The following is a 24,366-nucleotide window of genomic DNA, read 5'->3' as shown; positions in this document are numbered from 1 at the left end:
ACCCTGCTAAGGGAAACATCAAACTTCAGACCTACCTGCCGAGGAAACACCGACCTCGAACCCGCTGGGGAGATACGGAATATTTGACACGGAACACCTGTCGACTCGTCGATCATTGGCATCCACCCTCTAACCACAGTGTCAACTTTCCATTTTTACAGACTTTGAAGAGTCTTCTTGATTAACCCTCTAGGATCGTCTCACTTCTTTCGCCGTCTCCACCCCATTCTTCAACTCCTTATCCCTGATTGGACTTCAAAGGATTCTTTTGTCAAAAACGCTTCACGTCACAACCTGCAAGTGAGTGAAAATAAACCAACAACACCTGCAAAAGAGATCGTTAGATAAAACGTGCCCCAGGCGTGTCAAAATTTCAACACCCAGGTCACTCAACCTTCCGAATAAGATTTCAAGTTTTCAATCCTATAAACATGCATTGGAAGAGACCCCTATGTCTCAAAATGCAAAGCTTCTTATCAAAATAAACGGATGTTTTTGCAATCAAAGCGGTAATGAAAACAAAAACAAACTTATTTGACTGAATATGCATTTTATTGATTTAAAAAGGTGGCTCGTAACTGAGCAATACATAGGAAGCAATCCCTGAAAAGAGGTAATTGCGCACAAAAGGAAAATCTATCCTAATGGCAATGTGAAACCATGATCTCATCAAGTTCCAACCCGGTTACAACCCATATGTCCTCAAGACTCTCCGCACTTTCTGCCTTCCGAAACAAGGCGCTTCCGACCGATCTCCTTTTTCAGATTATCCATGTGTCTTAACCAAAGTACAAACGACCATGCTAGATGCAGTTGTTCGTTTCATTCCCTCTTTTTCCTGGACCGCCCTTTCGGGTTTTCAGTCCACCGGGATACCCTTTTTTGCCCAAGCCTCCCTTGTGGGGTTTTCGACTTGCCGGGTGTACAGTTTTTCTCTTTTTATCCCTAATTTTTGCCCGAACCTTTTCATTTCCATTTTTTGGTTCACCGGGCTGCCCATTTTTGCCTGGACTATTTTATTCTTTTCGTCAGCGGGTCTCTTATACGAAGTATTTTTTAACTGCGTCCGCATTCACCGGGGATGGAAAATCCTCACCATCCATGGTCGTCAACAACAAGGCTCCGCCAGAGAAAACCTTCTTGACCACGAATGGACCTTCATAATTGGGTGTCCACTTGCCCCGACGATCGTTCTGAGGAAGAATGATCCTTTTCAACACCATATCTCCCACATGGTACACACGAGGTCGCACCTTTCGGTCAAAAGCACACTTCATTCGTTGCTGGTACAACTGCCCATGACAAATGGCTGCCAGCCTCTTTTCCTCAATTAGGCTCAACTCTTCATACCGGGTCCTTACCCATTCATCCTCTTCCAATTTCACATCCATAAGGACTCTCAATGAAGGAATCTGGACCTCAACAGGTAGCACAACTTCCATCCCATACACAAGCGAGAAAGGCGTTGCCCCAGTAGATGTACGCACTGAGGTTCGATACCCAAGATACAAGCTTCGTATTCAGCCACATTGTTGGTGCATTCAAACGTTAGCCGTGCAGCAAAAGGAATGTGGGATCCCTTCGGCATAACCAAACAACACCAACTCCACTACCATTCACGTTAACGGCCCCATCAAACATCAAAATCCATTCGGACTCAGGGTCAGGCCCCTCCTCCGAGATAGGTTCCTCACAATCTTTCGATTTGAGAAACATGATGTCCTCATCCGGGAACTCAAACTTCATCGGTTGATAATCCTCAATGGGTTGCTGGGCGAGGTAATCAGACAATACACTCCCCTTTATTGCTTTTTGAGAAGTGTACTGGATATCGTATTCAGTCAAAATCATTTGCCATCTCGCAACCCGTCCGGTCAATGTTGGCTTCTCAAATATATACTTGATCGGATCCATCTTGGAAATCAACAAAGTGGTATGAACCAGCATCTACTGTCTTAGTCGGCGAGCAGCCCATGCCAAAGCACAACAAGTTTTCTCGAGCAGTGAATATCTTGTTTCACAGTCGGTAAACTTTTTGCTAAGGTAGTAAATTGCATGCTCTTTTCGACCAGACTCGTCATGCTGCCCCAGTACACACCCCATAGACCCCTCGAGGACTGTCAAGTATAGAATTAACGGTCATCCCTCCACAGGAGGCATCAGAATAGGAGGTTCCTGCAAATATTCTTTTATCTTTTCAAATGCCGCTTGGCAATCTTCATTCCACCTAACCGTTTGATCTTTTCTCAACAACTTGAATAGGGGTTCACACGTGGCTGTTAGATGAGATATGAACCGTGAAATGTAGTTCAATCTACCTAAGAAACCACGAACCTCCTTCTCTGTTCTCGGTTCAGGCATTTCTTGTATCGCTTTTACTTTAGCAGGATCAACCTCGATTCCTCTTTCGCTTACAATAAACCCCAGCAACTTACCGGACCGCACTCCGAAAATGCACTTATTCAAATTCAACCTCAATCTGAATTGTCTCAACCGGTCAAACAGCTTGGCCAAGTCTACCAAATGCCCCTCTTCTGTTTGGGACTTCGCTATCATGTCATCAACATAGCATTCAATCTCATGATGAATCATATCATGAAACAAAGTCACCATAGCTCTTTGATACGTGGCACCGACATTCTTGAGACCGAATGGCATCACCTTATAACAAAAAGTGCCCCACGGTGTGATGAACGTTGTTTTCTCCATATCATCTGGCGACATTTTAATTTGGTTATAGCCAGAAAAGCCATCCATGAAGGAAAACACCGAGAATTGAGCTGTATTATCTACCAACACATCGATGTGAGGTAATGGGAAATCATCTTCCGGGATAGCTCTGTTCAGATCCCGGTAGTCCACACACATCCTCACCTTTCCATCCTTCTTCGGCACCGGCACAATGTTCGCGACCCAAGGCGGATAATTAGTGACAGCTAGGAAACCAACATCCAACTGTTTTTGTACCTCCTCTTTAATTTTCATGGCCATCTCGGGTCGAGTTCTGCGCAACTTCTGCTTCACTGGAGGACAGTCTTCTCTCAATGGCAACTTGTGCACAACAATATTGGTATCCAACCCTGGTATATCTTGGTAAGATCAGGCGAAGATATCAACATACTCTTTCAACAGTACTACCATTCTGCTCTTTGACATTCGCCTCTAAAGCGGCCCCAATTTTCACTTCCTTTCTGACCTCCTCAGTGCCCAGATTGACAATCTCAACTTGCTCCTCGTGCGGTTGAATCACCTTCTCCTCTTGTTTCAACAACCTGGCTAATTCTTCCGGCAGTTCACAATCTTCTTCGCCTTCTTCTTCGGCATGATAGATCGGATTGTCGAAGTCATATAAAGGTGTAACAGGATTGTTATCAATGAGATCCGGAGAATGATCGCATCTGCATGAATGTTGATTCATGCGTTGCTTTTAAAGTCGGAATGAGACAAATTAAAAGGATGGAAAATGAAAACATAAATTGCCATTTTTTAATTTTTTTAAACTGCAAAAATAAATGAAAAACAGGGAACACCGCTTTTAATGTGAAAACTTCCGTTTTTTAATGATGCAAACAATGCAAAATGAAACACATGAGGTGGCCCTTACAATGAACCATTACGTTTCGGGTAAAACGTATGACTTTCATGCAAACAGAATTGAAAAATTGAAATATTACTCTTCACGCAGAGTGACAGTGATGATCTTTTCGGCCTTTCAGTTCTGGATCTCCATCCCTGGTATGCACGGTTTTATCCACGAGTCCAGCTCGCAGTCACTGTCAGTCTCTTCACCCACCGCACAGACGCAATCTGCATCCTTAGAAATTGCATTCACCCCCACCTGACCATGCGTCGGCATGGGATTAGCATTAACATTCGGCGATGGTGCAAAATTGATGGCCTTGGAGTCCACCAAATCTTGAACGACATGCTTAAAAGCTTTACAACCCTCAATATTATGCCCGGGTGCACCAGAATGGAACTCGCACTTGACGTTCTCATCATGACTTGCAGGCCTCTGATCTGGTCTTACCGGAGCCAACGTCCTCAGCTGAACCAACCCAAGATCCTTCAACTTCCTCAACAGAAAGGCATATGTCACGGGTGGCCTATCAAACTGGCGATCTGCCATCCTTCCTCTAACTTGGTACCCAGCTCTCTGTGTTCTCTGTTGAGGTGGCTGCTGTTGCTGTTGTACAGATTGATTACCAACAGGAATCGTTACTGCAGCAACATACGGGTGGTAACGATCCCTACCGTGTCCCCTTTGGGCATACACAACACTCGATTCACCCTCCTTCTTGCGCTGACCATTACCAAAGGGCTTCTTTACTCCAGACGACGGAACATTTCCCTGTATTTTCCCCATTCTCAACCAGCTTTCAATCCTCTCCACCTTCTCGGCGATTGCTTTCTGCCCCAAGGCGAACCCTTGCATGGCGTTGATCAACTCACTCATCTTCTCTTTCAGCTCGAGAATGTCAGCGTTGGATGGATCCATCAGTCTGGGTTTGTTGCGTCTGGTAGAGTATCTGTGAGGACGAGCTACGTGCAAGGAATGATTCTGCGTGCACGAGCAATGATTCCTAAGTCAATCAAACATGTTAGATACTGACACCTGCAAAATAGAAGATAAGTTATTATGATTCATGCATGAATGCAATGTCTATCCGTATGAGGAACATTCTGTCCTTTGATCCTGGCTTCATCGAGACGGATAATAATCTGACAGTAATATCATGACATCAATCATCTAGCTTTGCCGTACAAAACAGAAAGTTATGAAGATGTCTCTCAACCAGGATCTCAATCAAGAATGTACCCCGCATATGGATAAACATGAGTTAGATGCGGCTAAATGCAAAATGGGAATGATGCAGATGCATGAATGCAATGCATAGTGCCATCCTCCAAGACATCTGAACATCAACTGTACTAAAATTCCGGTCTCAGAACTGATCACAACCATCTGAGGGATTAAGTAACCACAAATCCAACTCGGGGGGTTCCAAAATAAACGGAACCAGAGGATACATCACCATCATCACAGGTAAATCACTGACCAAATAACAACAAGATCATCTGAACAAGTAACCTCAAATCCAACTCAGGGAATCCGAAATAAACGGAACCCGCTCATAAATACCACGGACAGAACTCCGGCGTGTCAGAAATAAATATCCATAAATCCAACTGAACCAAAGTCACCATCACAGAATCGCCAACAGAACCTGTATCTGTAAGAATCAAACCCCTCCCCTCACAGGTGAATTCTAATAAGGTCATCCTAAGGTGGATAATGGTCTCGACGATCGAACAAGATACTCAACGGGTTTTCCCTTTCGGGTGTGTCGTACAGCTCTCATAAGATCATCTAAACCAAAGATCCAGGAAAGCACAGTCACCGAAGTCAACAACTCAGAAGAGATAAGTCAACCATAGTGGAAACTCCACAATGGAAAAGCTCTCTCAAAAGAACCTCATCCGGCTTGTGGTATGTCACGTCGCAACAACATGCCAAACCAACATGTGAGGAACGTGAAACCACGCTAATCCTAGGTGTATACTCGGGCCTGGGTTTTAGCTCCACTCAGAACACCCACCCCAAATCATAGGAACCACACCTGTCCAAAATCCAGCACAATGATAATATGATGCATGCAAACATATATGCAAATATATACAATCACAGTATAATAATCACAAATGCAATAAATAAGCAGTAAAAGCAACTCAAACTACCCTAGAGAGCGCTAGAATTGACTCGCTTAGGGAAGATGGACCAGCAAGAGGTCAACTCCAATAATCCCCAGCAGAGTTGCCAGCTGTCGCAACGCGAAAAACAACCGACGGAAAAAAATACAGTTTACAGAGCCACCACCGACGCTATTCATCATATGACGGAAAGGGAGCGCAGGACTAACCTAAGAAAGGGAAAGGAATGGTCTTACAACCAGAGATTACAAGGTACGGGAGTCTGTTACGCAAGGGGAAGGTATTAGCACCCCTCACGTCCGTCGTACTCGACGGGATCCACGCTTAAAAGATAGCTCAAAGAGTAAGAAAAGGTTGCTAATAAAACTGCTCAAAGAAATTGCACAAACGGGAATAATAAACAGGTGAAAGAAGATGGAGGAAGTGGACTCGGCAGGATGTCGCATCCTGGGCCTACGTAGTTTGTCAGAAACAAACATCAGAGTCAACGTAGTTTGGGGAAAGGGAGACATGCTCGCTAGGACATCGCGTCCTATGCCCACGTATCTTCTCTATCCAGAGAAGAATCAGAGCACTCGTAGCTCGGCTAACGCACGCCGAAACAAGACACCAAAAAGGGACGCTGAGACGTCAAAAGAAACACTCAAAAGGAAACAGATTGCCAATACATGGACTTACATCCGACTCCCAACAAGAACCAAACAAAAACAGGAAACAGAATGCCAATACATGGACTTATATCCGACTCCTAACAAGAACCAAACAAAAACAGGAAACAGAATGCCAACACATGGACTTATATCCGACTCCTAACAACAACAAACAGACAGAAAACAGAATGCCAATACATGGACTTATATCCGACTCCTAACAACAACAAACAGAAACAGGAAACAGAATGCCAATACATGGACTTACATCCGACTCCCAACAATAACCAACTCTAACCAGCGAACACCAAAGAAAAAGGTTATCAGAATGAACCCCAAAAAGGAAACAGAAATCTAAAGATGAACCCCAAAGATGAACCCCAAGTGAATAATCACCACAAACGTCACAAATGAACCCCAAGTGAATAATCACCACAAACGTCACAAATGAACCCCAAGTGAGTGACAACCGTCACGAATGAACCCCGAAGATGATAACCATCATCACAAATGTCACAAATGAACCCCAAGTGAGTGACAACCGTCACGAATGAACCCCGAAGATGATAACCATCATCACAAACGTTACAAATGAACCCCAAGTGAGTGATAACCGTCACAAATGAACCCCAAAGATGATAACCATCATCACAAACGTCATAAATGAACCCCAAGTGAGTGACAACCGTCACGAATGAACCCCATAAGGTATAAACATACCACACACGCACTGAACAAACAAGTACTCATACCAAAGAAACAAAGGAAAGGGTGAACACACACAAAAAAACAAAAGGGTGCCCGGAGAGATTGCTCACAACTTCCTGCCTACGTATCTCATCTGGTATGAGAATCAGGGCGACGTAGTTCCCCTTAACAGGGGAAAGGAGACAACAAACTAATAGGGAGACTAAGACTCGAGCCTAATAGTTGCCATGCCATCAAATATCCCTAAGTCGGGAATAAGGGTGATGAACACACACCAAAAGACAAAGGGTGAAAAAATAAAAAGGGTGCCCTGAGAGATCGCTCGCAAGCTCCTGCCTACGTATCTCATCTGGTATGAGAATCAGGGCGACGTAGTTCCCCTTAACAGGGGAAAGGAGACAACAAACTAATAGGGAGACTAAGACTTGAGCCTAATAGTTGTCATGCCATCAAATATCCCTAAGTTGGGAATAAGGGTGATGAACACACACCAAAAGACAAAGGGTGAAAAAATAAAAAGGGTGCCCGGAGAGATTGCTCGCAACCTCCTGCCTACGTATCTCATCTGGTATGAGAATCAGGGCGACATAGTTCCCCTTAACAGGGGAAACAACAACAAACTAATAGGGAGACTAAGACTCGAGCCTAATAGTTGTCATGCAAACAATATCCCTAGGTTGAGGTCTCTAACAAGAACTTAACTCGTTCTGGAAGCGATTCAACTCAAACAGCAAATAAACATCAACACAAGTGAACAAACATCACACACTATATTCATACAAGAGGCCCAAACAATGGGTAGGCTTTAGTTAAGAGGGTTCATATCAACCTCGACAAACAAGCCAAACTGTAATGGGTTATCTGTAGCTCTTAACCACTAACATTGAGAGTTAGGGTGAAGCTGATTAAAATGGTAATGAGGGTGAGACCTCATAGCTCTCAACCCTGGCCAGGGTGAGCTCATGACACAGAAAGCATGGGGATCCAGAAAGAGGGACCCTATTCCACTTGACAGACTCTGGACAAAGATCTTGGGTACATGTCCAAAAGCATCAGCACGTAGTGCGAGCATAAAGAACGACTCACTGAATAACGGGGGATTGGTTACTAATCCCTTTTATCCGTCAATTGTCTCTTCACTTAGGAGGACTTATCAGGTGTCACATGCCTCATCTTGGAGGTCTTTGGCACAATTATAAACAAACACAAACAGAGCCTCTTAAGGAGGACTTCCAGCAAAATGCCTGCCAAAAAGGTGACAGGACTTCCAGACTACATGGAGTAAGAGGCTAACTACCTAAGTGGTGTATCAACCATAATCCAAAGCTCAAGCAAGAGCTAAAAGCAAGCAACTAATGTACCTGTACAAAAGCTAACCAGTTAGTATCTCAGACAACCAATCAGAAAACAAACAGTGAAACCATCCAACTGCACACAACTCAATGAGCAATGTTCAAGCATTCAAATGAAGCAATGAGCTCAACACATTAACTTAAATCCCTATAAAACACAAAGAAGTCAGAACACAATTTAATTTGCATCTCAAAAGGTGAGCAACTCAACCATTAATGCTAAGTGTCCAAACCTGAAACACAAGACAAGGTTAGTTCATGTACAAAACACTAGTACAAAGACTAGGTTCAAAACCAAACCAATTGATCAAAACAGAAGTCAATCTTTTGCATAAAGCAAGTTCAAACATTCAATAAAATGTCCTCAAAAGGACCAACATCAATTCACAAAGCAAGTCCCTCAAATGATCAATGTAAAGCAAAGGCAAGCAAATGAGCACAAAATGGACATCCAAATTAGAAAATCCAAATCAAAACAGAAACGCATGCAATGGCCTTGAGATTTTTTATGCAAGCTACTCATATCATGGATAAACAACATGCAAAAAATCAAATCCAGAAAGGTTCAAATGATAGGTGAATAAAAATGCACAAATGCAAGGTCCAAAATGTGACACAAATTGTCACATACATCTTCATGTGTCAAAAACAATGATAGTGTCGCACCTCGAAAAATGGGGATACGACTACAAAGCGAAGCGCGATCACACTCTCGCAATGATGGACCGAACAGAGTCGCCACCGAACTTTATTTATTCCCAAAATGGGAAAGGGAAAATATCGATAAAACCCCTAAAAGAAAGGATAAGATATGGTCATCGCAACCAATATCAGGGTTCGGGAGTCGATTACGCAAGGGGAAGGTATTAGCACCCCTCACGTCCGTTGTACTCAACGGGAACCATTAGGTTAATTGTGTGCATTAGTGTTAGTTGAAATATTAGGCTTTTCGAATTATTAGGTGGGAAAGAAAGAAAGGATGAGCAAAGAATGTTTTTGGATTTTTGACGAAGGACTAAACCTAAGTTTTTTATTAGTGGGTCTGACAAGATTTACAAATCCTGCTCCTACATATCTCAATAGAGAAGTCAAGGCTTACGTAGTTCTGGGTAGAAAAATGTTTGTTTGTTGGTCGATTTTAGCGAAAGCCATTTTGTATTAATCGACGAAAACATTGTTTTACCCAAAACAGATGAGGAGTGGACGCATACCACACATCGAACGGATTTATAAATCTACATTCGGAAAAGCGTCACTTATCTCGACTCAACAATCGTGGCCAAAACATTGTTTTGTATCACTTAAGACAATATATCTTTCATTTATGAAAAAGGTTCTTTGATTAGTCGCACGGCGGCGAAAAAGAGTTTGACTGGTTGGATGTATTTTGAGTGATGGCGAGAACTTGGATGAGCGAGATATACATCTCGAATCCTAGCCTCAGGAGTGCACGGTATACACCATGTTCCATTTCCATCTTCATTGGAAAAAGTATTTAATAGAGATTAAGTATTTTTAGGTTTGATTGAGAAAGGGTTTGAAGAAACCATATTGACAATTTTAAACGATGGCGAGAGTTAAGATAGCCGAGACATCCGCCTCGAATCTTAATCTCAGGAGTGCACGGTATACACCATGTTCCATTTCCATCTTTATTGAAAGAGGTTAAGATAGGAATTAAGTATTTTGGAGTTTGAAAGACGAATACTTGTGACTTGCAAGCTCTTACAGCTTGGGTCTAGTACTCGGGACTACGTCTGGACATTCCACCCAGGCAGTCTGTTTCTTTCCAATTTTATTAAGAAATTTATTCGAATATTTACGAATGTTTTGGAGGGAAGACGAATATTTATAGCTTGCAAGCTCTTACAGCTTGAGCCTAATATTCGGGATTATAACTGGATATTCCATTCAGGATAATCTTTTTCTTCACGTTTTATTTAGAAAACGATTTGAATATTAGAGTGTAGAAGGGAAGACAAATATTTATGGCTTGCAAGCTCTTACAGCTTGAGCCTAATATTCGGGATTATAACTGGATATTCCCTCTAGGATAATCTTTTTCTTCACGCTTTATTTAGAAAACGATTTGAATATTAGAGTGTGGAAGGGAAGACAAATATTTATGGCTTGCAAGCTCTTACAGCTTGAGCCTAATATTCGGGATTATAACCGGATATTCCATCCAGAATAATCTTTTTCTTCACGCTTTTAGAAAAGGGTTTGAATATTATGTTGGATTTGTGAAATGATCTTGAAATGATTCACATTTATTTTTGGAATGTATTTTGAAATTGAATGAAATTTGAGTATGATTATTTACACGTGTAAAAGTATGGATATGGGTACTAACCTAACTAAATTAGTTAACACACAAAAATCGACTAAACCGAATAAATAAAAATAAAATAAAATAGCAAGATACTATATAGAAAAAGAAATTAAATAAAATGGTAAGCATAACAAATATAAACACAAAGATTGTTGTCCCCAAGTATCGAACCCACTCCACTAAACCAAATGAAACTACTCTCTCTCCACTAGGCCACTCATGATTAGTTATTATTTACAATAACAACTGGGATATATAAACCAGAACAGATTGAAGTAAAAGATTAAAAAATAAAATTTAAATAAAAATGGTCTGTTGGATTACCAAAAAATAAACCCAGCCACCTGGCTGTTGGGTTCCAAAGGCTGGTGGATTGGGAATACCAAAAAAATGATATATTAATGTACACTATTAACTAAAAACACTATTAAATAAAAACATAGGAAGATTAAACGTAAATTTTTTAATAGTTTCAATGTTTGTTTTATTAACAAATAAAAAGAAAAAAAATGAGAACAAAACCTATTCATCGTCCTCGAGCTCTCTCCATCTCACTCACCTCTCGTCACTCTCGCTAACAAACCCTCTCTCACAGTCGCTCAAACGCATCTCTCTTTCGCTCTCAACCTCACGTCTCTCTCCGTCCCTCAATCGCTCCTCATCCCTCAGCCGTCTCTCACATTAGCCTCACGACACTACCCAAGAAAAGCGCAAATCTATGGTTTCAAAGAGAGAATCGAGTGAAAATCTCACCTTCGGCGGTGACGACGGCTCCGGTGATGCTTAAATCTCACTCCTTCGCTTCTTCAATCCAGGTTTGCTTCTGCCGTTTTTTAGGATTAGGGTTTAGTTTCTCTGATTTTTTTTCCGTCTTGTCCGCCTCACCTCTCACCTTTTATATCTTGCAATTAGGTTTTAGGGTTGTTGTATGGTAGATTAAAACAAGCATCTCTACGAAGTCCTTTTGGCGGACTCAGTTTGGATCGGTCTCTTTGATGCTTGGACTTGGAAAAGGTAATCTGAACCTGTGCTTTTTCTTCGAATTTTGTCTCCATTCCATTTTGGGATTTTTGAACTTTTACTGCTTTGACTAGTTGCTTTATGTTTTACTGCAGTGAATTTGGTGAAAACATGAGGAGCTTTTGTTTTTCACCTGGCTTTGGTTGAACTGGTATTTTCTAGCCTATTGGTTTTGCTGCAACATGTGATGGTGAGATCTTGGTTATTGCTGCAAGTTCACATGGTTCTATAGGCAATGCCTCAGACCGTGATTAATTGGAACAACTCTGATCATGGTATGTGAATGTGCTTTGCTTCCAACTGCTCAATTGGATTTTGCTGTCTTGATTGGTTTGTGTTATGTTGAACTAGTGCAGGATGTGGGTTAGCTCGGTTGCATGGACCTGCTGCTCGAAGCTCATGTTGGTTTGATGGTTTTAGGTGATGGTTTGCCTAATTACTCGTAGCAGGTTTGTACTGTGTGTGTTGCTGCCTTGCCAAAGCTTATGTGTAGGAGTATTATCGTTGCAAACTTGTAGTGGTATGGTTCTGCAGTATCATTGCTCTAGGCCATTTGCAACATGATGATCCATGTGCATTGCTTGATTTGTTAAGCTTATTGAGTGAAGTTAATTGCTGTGATAATTTATAGTTATTATTATTGGAATAATGGGCACCTTTATTTTGCTTGTTTGGAGACAAAACATACCGGTTTGAGGTCTGCTGCGTGACTTGACGACAAATTGGTCCAGGGACATCCAAGGCATAGAAAAATGGTAAACTCCCTGGTTTCTAACCCTACCTTTCATGTATATTGCAGCATTTCCGAATTTATGCATAATTACCGCATGTGATGCTTATGCAGAATTTTAGATCATGGCACATTCTGATGAGCTCTTTGACGCCATACACAAAATGCAGCCTCAATGTGGTTGGCGATCTTGAGTGCAATATGTTCAGAAGATGTGTTCAAGCGATCAAGTAAGCATCCTGAGGAGAACCGATTTGATGTGTTGTACCGGTAAAATGAAATTCACAGAAGATTGACTGTTGCAGCACTAACTGACTTGTTCAGTCACCAACCCAAACAAACAAATTCTACACGCTTGCTCCCGACTTCAATGATAACAAGCCGCCGGACACCTGCAAAATGCATCACATGGCCCTGCACGTCTAATTGCTTCTGATTTCCGTTTGCGAACAACTGAAGCCCATGATGAACTTTTGGAAAAGCGAGATCACATTATCCAGAAATTCATGTCTAGTACACCAGGTAACACTCTCCATATGCTGCTTTGCATGTAGTATGTCTCTTCATGTGATTGGAAACTTCAGTAGGAATCAAATTTCATTAGTAAGTTCATGCTTTGATATCTTCTTCTGTAGCATATCTACGTGAGGGAACACCAACAGATTCATGCTCTTTGTTATTTGTTTGCTTGTTGCTGATACTGCTGTGGTTAATATTGTGCAGGCAGTTTGTTATTTATTGCAGAAAACAAGTCATAACAATTCTGAACCGTTGGCAAGGTATTGGTCAAAGAGTTTGGATCGTGATCACATTTGGAGACGCACCCTTCGCTCATGGATGCTCGGAATCTTCCTATCTTGGGATTGTTGCTAATGAGCTAGGAGTTTGGCTATCATATCAAGTTGAACTATTATGGAATTTTGTTGTGAGATTTAAAATGAACTTTGTGAATTGGGAAAATGTAAAAAAATGTAATATATGGAATCTTTGTTTCAATTGGGTGTATGTATTTGTATGGTTTATATATGAAATGGAAAGTTTGGAAATTGGTTCAAACAATGGTTTTTGTATTGAAATGAAATGGTTTATGTAATAGGATCCCACATGTAATTGTGACTTGGGATTATGTAATGAATGTTCATTGAATTGTATTGAATGGAATTGGATATATTGAATGAAAGTTTTGAAAGTTTGAATGAATTGTATGGTTATGGTTGTAGTTTGAACTTGATTGAAGTGATTGTAAAGAATAAGAATGGTTGTAACTTGGTTTATGGAAATGGATATTTGGTTATAAAAATGGATATGGACCTTAGAAATAATCCAAGACTAATCAAATGTCAATTTAAAATCAAAAACCAATAAAACCAATTAAAATCAAATTAATCTATAATTTGTTAAAATTACTTTGATATCAACTCTAACATTTATTTGGAAATTAAAATCAATTAGAGTTTGAATCATTAGTAAAAACACAATTAAGATTAAATTGAAATTTGGAATTAGACTTAATTTGAAATTAAAATCAAATTGAAAATTAAAAGGTCAAATAATTAGAATCCATTTTATAATCAAGAACACCATGATCAAAAAGCTTAGATAATAATCAATGTTTATCAAAAAAAATATATATGGATTTGGGAATGGACGGTTGCCTTTGGTCATGAATGCATGCAAATGAACTTTAGGCCAAGTGCCAAATGAAAAATGAAAAAATGAAAAAAATTCAGGACCAAAATCGGGGTATGACAGTTGCCCCTATTTAAGCGTCTTCAACTAGAGAATATGAAGCAGGACACTCTTCATATGATCATAGTGGGAGATGGTTAAATACTAAGAAGACCCGGATTTTGATCTTGAATCCCTATGACATGATGTGATATGATATGATATGACATGATATGATATGCATGGATGCATGATTCTTTTTTGTAATTTTTATCTGCTAGGGATATGGTGGACCCTTAACAGGAGATGCCACTAGACAGACCAATCTGTGGGGAATGCTGATGACCCACAGGGAGACAAACAAATGGTAAAAAACAAATTTTGCTGGGGAAAACAGTCCTGCTGGAGAATCAGACACACACTGGGGAGTACTCAAAGTGAAATTTGATAAACGACGCTTAGAATACAAGGGATTTCGGTAGTAAGTTCACATATGACTTACTAAACCCGAATAAAGGAAAAAATGCTACAACAGGTTCATATATGACCTGACAATACTGGCATAAAGCACAACAACAGGTTCATATATGACCTGACAATGCTGGCATAAAGCACAACAACAGGTTCATATATGACCTGACAACGCTGGGGAATATCAAGAAGTTCTGACAGCAGGTTCAGATATGACCTAACAAACTCAAAAAAATTCAAGAAGAGTGTATCAACAGGTTCATATATGACCTGGTAATACTAGAATGAAAGCTCAACAGCAGGTTCATATATGACCTGACAACACTGAAACAATCATAGAGAAAAACTCTTCAGAACAGGTTCATATATGACCTGACACTGGAATAAGGTTCAACAACAGGTTCATATATGACCTGATAATGCCGAACAACAGGTTCATATATGACCTGACAATGGATTAAAGTTCAATAACAGGTTCATATATGACCTGAATGGCTTGAACGACAGGTTCATATATGACCTGATAATGGAATAAAGTTCAACAACAGGTTCATATATGGCCTGAATAGCTTGAACAACAGGTTCATATATGACCTGATAATGGAATAAACTTCAACAACAGGTTCATATATGACCTGAATAGTACTGAACAACAATTGGATTTGGAAATGACTGCGAAAACTGGATGTTGGTTTAAGGGCGCCAAATACAAACTGGAATCAAAGGTCAAAGGATATAGGATCGACAACAAGACCTGGGTCAATGCAAAATGAGCACGAAGAACATTTCGGTTATGCATGATTTGAATGCATGATATATGAATGATCATGATTATGAGAATGCTGACACTTGGCAGACTGGGAGTTTGTAGGGACTGTTTACAGAGATTCTGATTCCTCAACACCAATAACTCATACCCGTGCGATTAACAGGCGCGTCCAGAGGAGAATCTATCATGATTGACAGTTATAAATAACCAAAGGTCCATCCTTCTAGAGGATTAATAAGTTATATTCCATGGGGACTTTTGTTGGTGATCCAGGAATATTTATGCAACCTTGAGACTTTCGGGAAAACAAATGATTTTCCTTTGATTTTCTCACATATCAAAGTAATTTTGTTCCTTTTACTAAATTTCAAAATATCTTCAAGTTTCAAAATTTCATTATTAACCAATAAATGACACTTTGCATAACAAATAAAAACATAGAAGAACGCAATTAACAATGGTTAGGAAAACTTGTATTTTATTCAAGAATGGTAGCACACAAATGGCGTAGCTCCATGGAATATTACAATTTGGAAAATGGCAATAAGGAAAGGTTTACGTTGAATTCAGTGACCACTAACATCCTTAATAGATATGATTCCCCCAAAACCTTGCTTCTAAGGGGAGTAACTGGATTGATCTTCCGCCTCAGATTCTTCGGTGTTAATCAGTAACAACTGATGCAGTTTATGCCTTGTGCCCCTAACTTTTGCCTGGATCGCCTTTTCGGGTTTTCAATCCACCAGGACGCTCCTTTTTGCCTAAGTCGCCTTTTCAGGTTTTCAACTTAGCGAGCTACCATTTTTTATTCATCCCTAACTTTTGCCTGGACCGTCCTTTCGGGTTTTCAATCCACCGGGATACCCTTTTTTTTGCCTAAATCGCCCTTTCAGGTTTTCGATTTAGCGGGTTTTTATTAGGCGTAGTATTTTTTAACTGCATCAGAGTTCACGAGGTGTGAGAGCTCTTCATCATCCATAGTCGTGAGAATCAAGGCGCCTCCGGAGAAAGCTTTCTTCACAACATATGGGCCTTCATAATTGGGAGTCCACTTCCCACGTGAGTCCTTGTGTATTGGCAAGATCTTCTTAAGCACGAGGTCTCCTTCTCTGAATTCCCGAACACGTACTTTCTTGTCAAAAGCCCTTTTAAGCCGTTTCTGGTATAACTGTCCATGGCACAAAGAAGTCATTCGCTTCTCATCTATGAGGTTTAACTGATCAAATCTATTTTGAATCCACTCAGCCTCTTCTAGCTTGGTCTCCACAAAGATTCTCATTGAAGGTATCTCCACTTCAATTGGGAGAACTGCTTCCATCCCATATACCAAAGAGAACGGGGTTGCCCCTGTTGAAGTGCGGACGGAAGTCCGGTATCCATGCAGTGCAAAGGGTAGCATTTCGTGCCAATCTTTATAAGTTTTTACCATCTTCTGCAGGATCTTCTTGATGTTTTATTAGCGGCTTCAACAACGCCATTCATCTTTGGACGATATGGTGAAGATTTATGGTGCTCAATCTTGAAGCTCTCGCATAATTCTTTCATGGTCTTATTGTTCAGATTCGTCCCATTATCTGTGATGATCCGGCTTGGAATTCCATAACGGCAAATGATTTCTTTCTTGAGAAATCGTGCAACCACTTGTTTTGTCACATTAGCGTAAGAGGCAGCCTCTACCCATTTGGTAAAGTAATCAATGGCAACCAGGATGAAGTGGTGACTATTGGAAGCTTTAGGCTCGATGGCGCCAATCTTGTCGATGCCCCACATTGAGAAAGGCCAAGGTGACGTCAAAACATTTAGCAGGGTCGGAGGCACGTGTACCTTGTCGGCATAGATTTGGCATTTATGACATTTTCTAGCATAATTGAAGCAGTCGGATTCCATGGTCAACCATTAATAACCAGCTCTCAAAATCTTCTTGGCCATGGCATGCCCATTGGCATGAGTTCCAAAGGATCCTTCATGAATCTCCTTGATCAACAGGTCCGCTTCACGTCCATCCACGCATCTGAGCAGAATCATGTCGTGATTTCTCTTATATAACACACCATTGCTTAAGAAGAATTTGGATGCCAATTTCCTCAATGTTTTCTTGTCAAGGGTTGTTGTATCTGTTGGATATTCTTGATTTTGCAAAAAGCATTTGATGTCGTGAAACCAGGGTTTACCATCGGCTTCCTCTTCAACTGACTGACAGTAGGCAGGCTCAACTTTCCGCTCGATCTGAATGAGAGGTGCTTCATTATGGAACCTAACTTGGTACATTGAAGCCAACATAGCCAAAGCATCAGCAATTTGATTCTCAGTTCTCGGGATATGACGGAAAGTGATTTCGTCAAAGTATTTTATTAATTCAATGACATAGGCACGATATGGGATCAACTTGGTATCACGGGTTTCCTGTTCGCCCTTGACTTGGTATATCACCAAGGCTGAGTCTCCACATACTTCGAGGATTTTGATTCGGAGATCAATTGCTGCTTCAATACCTAGGATGCACGCCTCATATTCTGCTATATTGTTCGTGTAATCAAAACACAACCTTGCTGTGAAAGGAGTGTATCCACCATTCGGATTTAATAGAACAGCTCCTACGCCATGCCCCATGTAATTGGAGGAACCATCGAACATGAGCTTCCACCGAGATCCGGGTTCAGGTCCTTCATCAAGTCCTGGGATTTCACAATCTTTCACTACCATAATGTCTTCATCAGGGAAGTCAAACTTCAACGGCTGATAGTCTTTAACGGGCTGGTTTGCCAAGTAATCGGACAACACACTTCCTTTAATGGCTTTCTGAGATACATATTGTATGTCATACTCAGATAGTAACATCTGCCAACGGGCGAGTCTTCCAGTCAAAGCAGGCTTTTCAAATATATACTTTATTGGATCCATTTTTGAGATCAACAAAGTAGTGTGGCAAATCATGTATTGTCTTAGACGACGAGCGGCCCATGCTAAAGCACAACAAGTTTTCTCCAAGAGCGAATATCGGGTTTCACAGTCGGTAAATCTCTTACTTAGATAATAAATGGCATGCTCCTTCCGACCGGTTTCGTCATGTTGTCCCAGCACACATCCCATTGACTTTTCAAGCACCGTTAAGTACATAAAGAGTGGTTTCCCCTGAATAGGTGGAATTAGAATAGGGGGCTCTTATAGGTATTGTCTGATCTTCTCAAAAGCCATTTGGCAGTTAGAATTCCATTCAACTGCTTGATCTTTTCTGAGTAACTTGAATATAGGTTCACACGTAGCAGTCATATGAGATATAAACCTAGAGATGTAGTTCAAATGTCCCAGGAATCCTCTAACTTCTTTCTCTGTACGTGGAGCAGGCATTTCTTGTATTTCCCTAACCTTGTCTAGATCTACCTCAATTCCTCGTTGACTGACAATGAAACCAAGCAACTTTCCGGATCGGACACCGAAGGTGCATTTAGCAGGATTCAGCCGTAGTCGAAATTTCCGAAGACGCTCAAATAGCTTTTGCAAGTGGTCTATGTGATCCTCTTCACTTTGGGATTTTGCAATCATATCATCCACATAAACCTCAATTTCCTTGTGCATCATGTCATGGAAAAGAGTGACCATTGCTCTTTGGTAAGTTGCCCCAGCATTTTTGAGACCGAATGGCATTACCTTGTAGCAAAATGTTCCCCAAGGGGTGATGAATGTGGTCTTTTCCATGTCCTCTGGATCCATCTTAATTTGATTATAACCCGAGAATCCGTCCATAAAGGAGAAGACTGCGAACTTAGCAGTGTTGTCTACCAGAGTGTCAATATGTGGCAGGGGGAAATCGTCCTTTGGACTAGCTTTGTTTAGATCCATGTAATCAACACACATCCTGACCTTGCCATCCTTTTTGGGTACTGGCACAATGTTGGCTACCCATTGAGGGTACTTTGTAACTGCTAGAAAACCGGCATCAAATTGACGTTTCACCTCGTCACAAATCTTTAGAGCCATGTCGGGTCTTGCTCTTCGGAGCTTCTGCTTCACTGGCGGACAATCTGGCTGTAGTGGTAGCTTGTGGACCACAATATCAGTATCTAAACCTGGCATATCCTGATACGACCAAGCAAATACATCTATATATTCATGTAGCAACTTGATCAATCTTTCTTTGATGCTTGCCTCAAGTGTAGTCCCAACTTTGACCTCTTTCTTGTCTTCCTCGGTGCCAAGGTTGATTGTTTCCACTGGTTCTTGATGTGGCTGAAGGGCCTTTGACTCGTGCTCGAGCATCCTTTCCAGTTCTTCAGGGAAATCACAATCTTCCTCACTCTCCTCTTCCGCTTGGTAGATGGGGAGTTCAAAATTATTGGAAGTAGTAGGGTCATCGAATTCAACTGGTTTATTGATTATTCTGCATGTTTTTTAATGATGGTTCTTTTTAGAAAAATGGAAATAAAATGCAAAGGAAATAAAAAATATTTTGTAGTTTTTGAAAGGATTGCCATTTTAAGGAAAGAAAAACAAAATAAATGAACGACAAGAATTTGAACAAAATACTCTTTATTTGTTATAATGATTTTTTTTTGAAATTCAAAAGGGGGCCTACAAATGATCCATTAGCCTTGGGCAGAGCTAAGGATTTTCAAAAACACAAAGGAAAACACAATTACTTTGACACGGGAAAAACTTCTGGAATCTCAACCGCTTCCCAATTTGTCAGAGCTGCTTCACACCGGTATATCAGGTTTGATGTTTCTCCATCTTCGGTGTCATCTTCCACTGCACCAACTTGATCTCCATGGATAAATCCTGTGCTCAGGAAGACTTCTTGTATGTTCCGCACACGGTCCTTTGCAGGGACCAGGGCTCCTTCATTAGCAGAAGGCTTGTACCCCAAACCAAAACGGTCATTTTTCTCATTGACGTTGATGACTTCCCCCAACCTGTAGGGCCTCCACTTTCAACTGCTGATCTTGCACTCTTCAAAGAAGCGAACGACAAACTGGTTTTCTCAATAGGATCCTTAACCTCTTCAAGTGTGGCATTGGATATTTCAAGGGCTTGAAAAGAGGTTTCTAAGGCATCCTCATCAGCCTCAATATAACGGAAACAGGAGAGTTGACTGATGATAAAATCTTCTTCACCCGAGATAATGACGAGCTTGTCATCGACAACGAACTTCATCTTTTGATGTAGAGTAGAAGTTACTGCCACAGCAACATGTATCCATGGGCGTCCCAAAAGGCAGCTATAAGCTGGATTTATGTCCATGACTTGGAAATTGATGGGGAATACATGCGGTCCGATCTGTATTGGTAGTTCTACCTCCCCAACTACTGTCCTTCGCGAACCATCAAATGCTTTTACCACAAGCGCACTAGGTTTCAACTCCGAACCTTGGTAAGACAATTTAGCAAGTGCCCTCTTTGGTAGAACATTGAGGGATGATCCAGTGTCAACTAAAACTCTGGCCAGAGCATCTTCTTGGCATTTTATGGACACATGCAAGGCGCGGTTGTGATTCTTCCCCTCTTTGGGTAGCTCTTCATTGCTGAAACTTAGAGTGTTGCAGGCTGTGATATTGGTGACCACCCCATCGAATTGGCCAACCGTTATATCTTGGGTAACATGAGCCTGAGAAAGCACTTTCAGTAGAGCCTCCCTATGAGCTTCGGAATTCAGAAGCAAAGACAAGATAGATATTTTTGATGGTGTTTGATGTAACTGATCAACTATCTTGTAGTCAGATTTCTTTATTATCCTTAGGAACTCACTTGCTTCATTTGTTTGCACAGCCGACTGTGCCCCTCCATGTTCTGGGGTAGGATTTACATTTGCAGCTTCCCTTGTTGGCTCTTGAGGGTTCACATTAAAATTGGGAGTATAAATCCGACCACTGCGGGTCATCTTGCTTGTCCCTGCGATGTTAGTGATGTCGGTGTCAACATTCTCCAAACCTTTCTTACTTTCAGTAGCTTTGGGCTTTCCATCTACCACTCCATCTACCACCGTTATGTCGTACTTCCAGGGTACCGCCTTGGTGCTTTCAAAAGGAAATGGGGTAGGCATGCAAACTACCACGGGTGATGGTGTCGCATCCGCGAAAAACAACCGACGGGCAAAAACAAAACAAACAGAGCCGCCACCGTGCGTTATTTATCCCAAAAGAGGGAAAGGAAACGCTCGAAGTAAACCTGGAAAAGACATGGTCTCGCGACCAAAGAGAGATGGGATCGGGAGTCGGTTATGCGAAGGGAAGGTATTAGCACCCCTACGCATCCGTCGTACTCGACGGGATCCACGCTCAAAAGGATAGAAGAAAGGTTCCTGATAAACTGCTCAAAAATTGCACACACGCTGGAATAAAACACAGATGGAAAGAGAGGGGAACGGGCTCGCTAGGATATTGCATCCTATGCCTACGTATCTCATCTGGAATGAGAATCAGAGCTACCGTAGTTCGGCTAACGCACGCCAAACAAAACACACGCTCAGACGCTGAGACGTCAGAACAAACACACAAACACAAACTGGAAACCGAATGCCAATCGCTGGACTTACATCAGACTCCAAACAAACAAACACACACCGGAAACCAACTGCCAATCGCTGGACTTATGTCAGACTCCAAGCAAACAAGAGGTTAACCGGACGCTGAGTCGTCAAAAGCAACAAAGAAGTTGAACAAACAAGCTAACAGGGAGTCTGGTACTCGAGCCCGCTAGCTGTCAAGCAAACACACACAAAAAAGGAATAGGGTGCCCGGAGAGATCTCGCACAATCTCCTGCCTACGTACCTCATCTGGTATGAGGATCAGGGCAACGTAGTTCCCCTTAACAGGGGAGAAACTTCTAACCTAACCAGAGACTGGGAAATGACAAACTAAAAGGGAGACTGACTCGAGCCTAATAGTTATCATGTAAATTCACCATGGTCCTAGGTTAAGGTTCCTATCTAACTTGCACAGGCAGCAAGCTATCCTAAACAACACAAGCAAACGCATACAAGCACAAAAGGCAAGCACACACACTATATGCACACAATCGGGCTCATACAAGGTTAGGCTGTGAAACACAAGCCAACTGGAATCGGGTGTAGTTAGCTCTAACCCTAACATTGAGAGTTAGGGTGAAGCAGATGAAATGGGAAGTGAGGGTAAGACCTCACAGCTCTTATCCCTGGCCTGGGAGAGCTTCAGACAAATGAAAGTGGGAGTTCAAAAAGTTGGAACTCTTCTCCACATATGACTGACACAACAGAGATCTTGGGTTAATATCCACAATGCATCAACACATGGTGTGTGAGCAAAGTGGATGACACACTGAGTAGCAGGAGATGGATTACACATCTCTTTTATCTGCCAATTGCCTCATAAGAGGACTTTTCCTGCTTGGTACAAAAATAAACATTCACAAGCATTGCCTCTTAAGGAGGACTTCAGACAGGTGCCTGCCCCCATAACAGGACAGGACTTCCAGACTACATGAAGTCAGAGAGTTATACCTAAGTGGTTAAGCAACCAAGAAAAAGCAAGTTCAAATTGAACTTAAGCAATTTATGTACCTGTGGAAACATCAAACAAATCAGTTCAACTGTACAGACAAACAGACAATCATGAATATCAAACAGTCAAACCCCATGAGCAAAGGCATAAGCCAACTAGTCAAACTCAAATGAGTTAACAACCCTACAAAACACACAAGGTTAGTAGTCAAAAGTAAACATCAAAGGCTCAAGTGATAAAGCACCAACAACTATGGAACTTGAATGCTCCACCTGAAATCAAAGCTCAAACATAAGCAACCAACCACTAGGTCAAAGCCTAGGGTCAAAGATGGAGAAAAAATCCAAAACAGAACATGAAATTTAACATGAATCAACTTCACTCAATCAAGAACACAATCCAAAAGGTCTCATCTCAATATCAATTACCAAATCCATTTCATGAACAAAACATGGCAAGGTATACAAGTTGTAACCACATTGTGACATCAGAAGAAACAAATGCACATTAAATCAAAAATGTTAGAAATAATTTTGGCAAAATTCATGAGTAAACAGAACATACAACATGATCATCACACAAAAAATTAGATCATTTGGATAACATTAGGCATGGTAATCATATTGCATAAGTCAAGGCAAGCACAAACAAGCACATGTGTGACACCAAATGTCACACCAACTTAGCATAAGCCTAAAACAGAAATGGTAATTGTTAAAAACCTCAAACCAAAGCCAAAACACCATTCAACATGTCTAGAAATAGTGTGCAAAATTTCACATTCATTGGATAAGGAACAAGCATTTCACAAACAAATGAAGTTCAAGGCAATGTAAAAGCTCAAATGTGACCATCCAGAATGAAAAATCTCAATTAAATCAGAAATCAATCCAAAAATTCCAACAAAAATCATGAGCAATCACAACATCCATATCAAGCATCATGCAAAAAATCAAGGCATTTGGATAACATTTGGCATGGCAAATTCATCAATCAAGTTGAACATCACAAGGTGTGATACACATTGTCACACCTGCCTTAACATGATCATAAAACAGAAACTACAAATGGTAAAAATACCAAATCAACACCAAAATGTCAAGCCAAGAGTCTAGTTTCAACATGTAAAATTTCATGAGCATTGGATAAAATCTCAGCATTTCACAAAAGATATGGCAAGGCAAGATACAAAATGGACATATGTTCAAGTCTCTAGCACAAAAACAATTTCCAGCCATGCATAATTTTTAAAATCACGATGATAAAAAAGTAGAGGGATCAAGGATCCTAATGCAAAAAACTGGAGTCAATTTGGATAAGTTTCGGATTTGTTATGATTTTTGAAAGTTTGGTGAAATTTGAAAATGAAACATGAAGCCAAGGCATAAAATGGGAGGGAAAAGGAAATTGTGTGGCATTTTGAAAAGTTCCTCAGCCAGGAATCGAACCTGGTGAGGTTTTGAAATTGGCGCGCCAGCTAAA

This window comes from Lathyrus oleraceus, chromosome 3 (assembly GCF_024323335.1).
Source record: "Lathyrus oleraceus cultivar Zhongwan6 chromosome 3, CAAS_Psat_ZW6_1.0, whole genome shotgun sequence".
NCBI classification, from domain to species: Eukaryota; Viridiplantae; Streptophyta; class Magnoliopsida; order Fabales; family Fabaceae; genus Lathyrus; species Lathyrus oleraceus.
Note: the sequence above shows the minus strand (reverse complement) of the source record.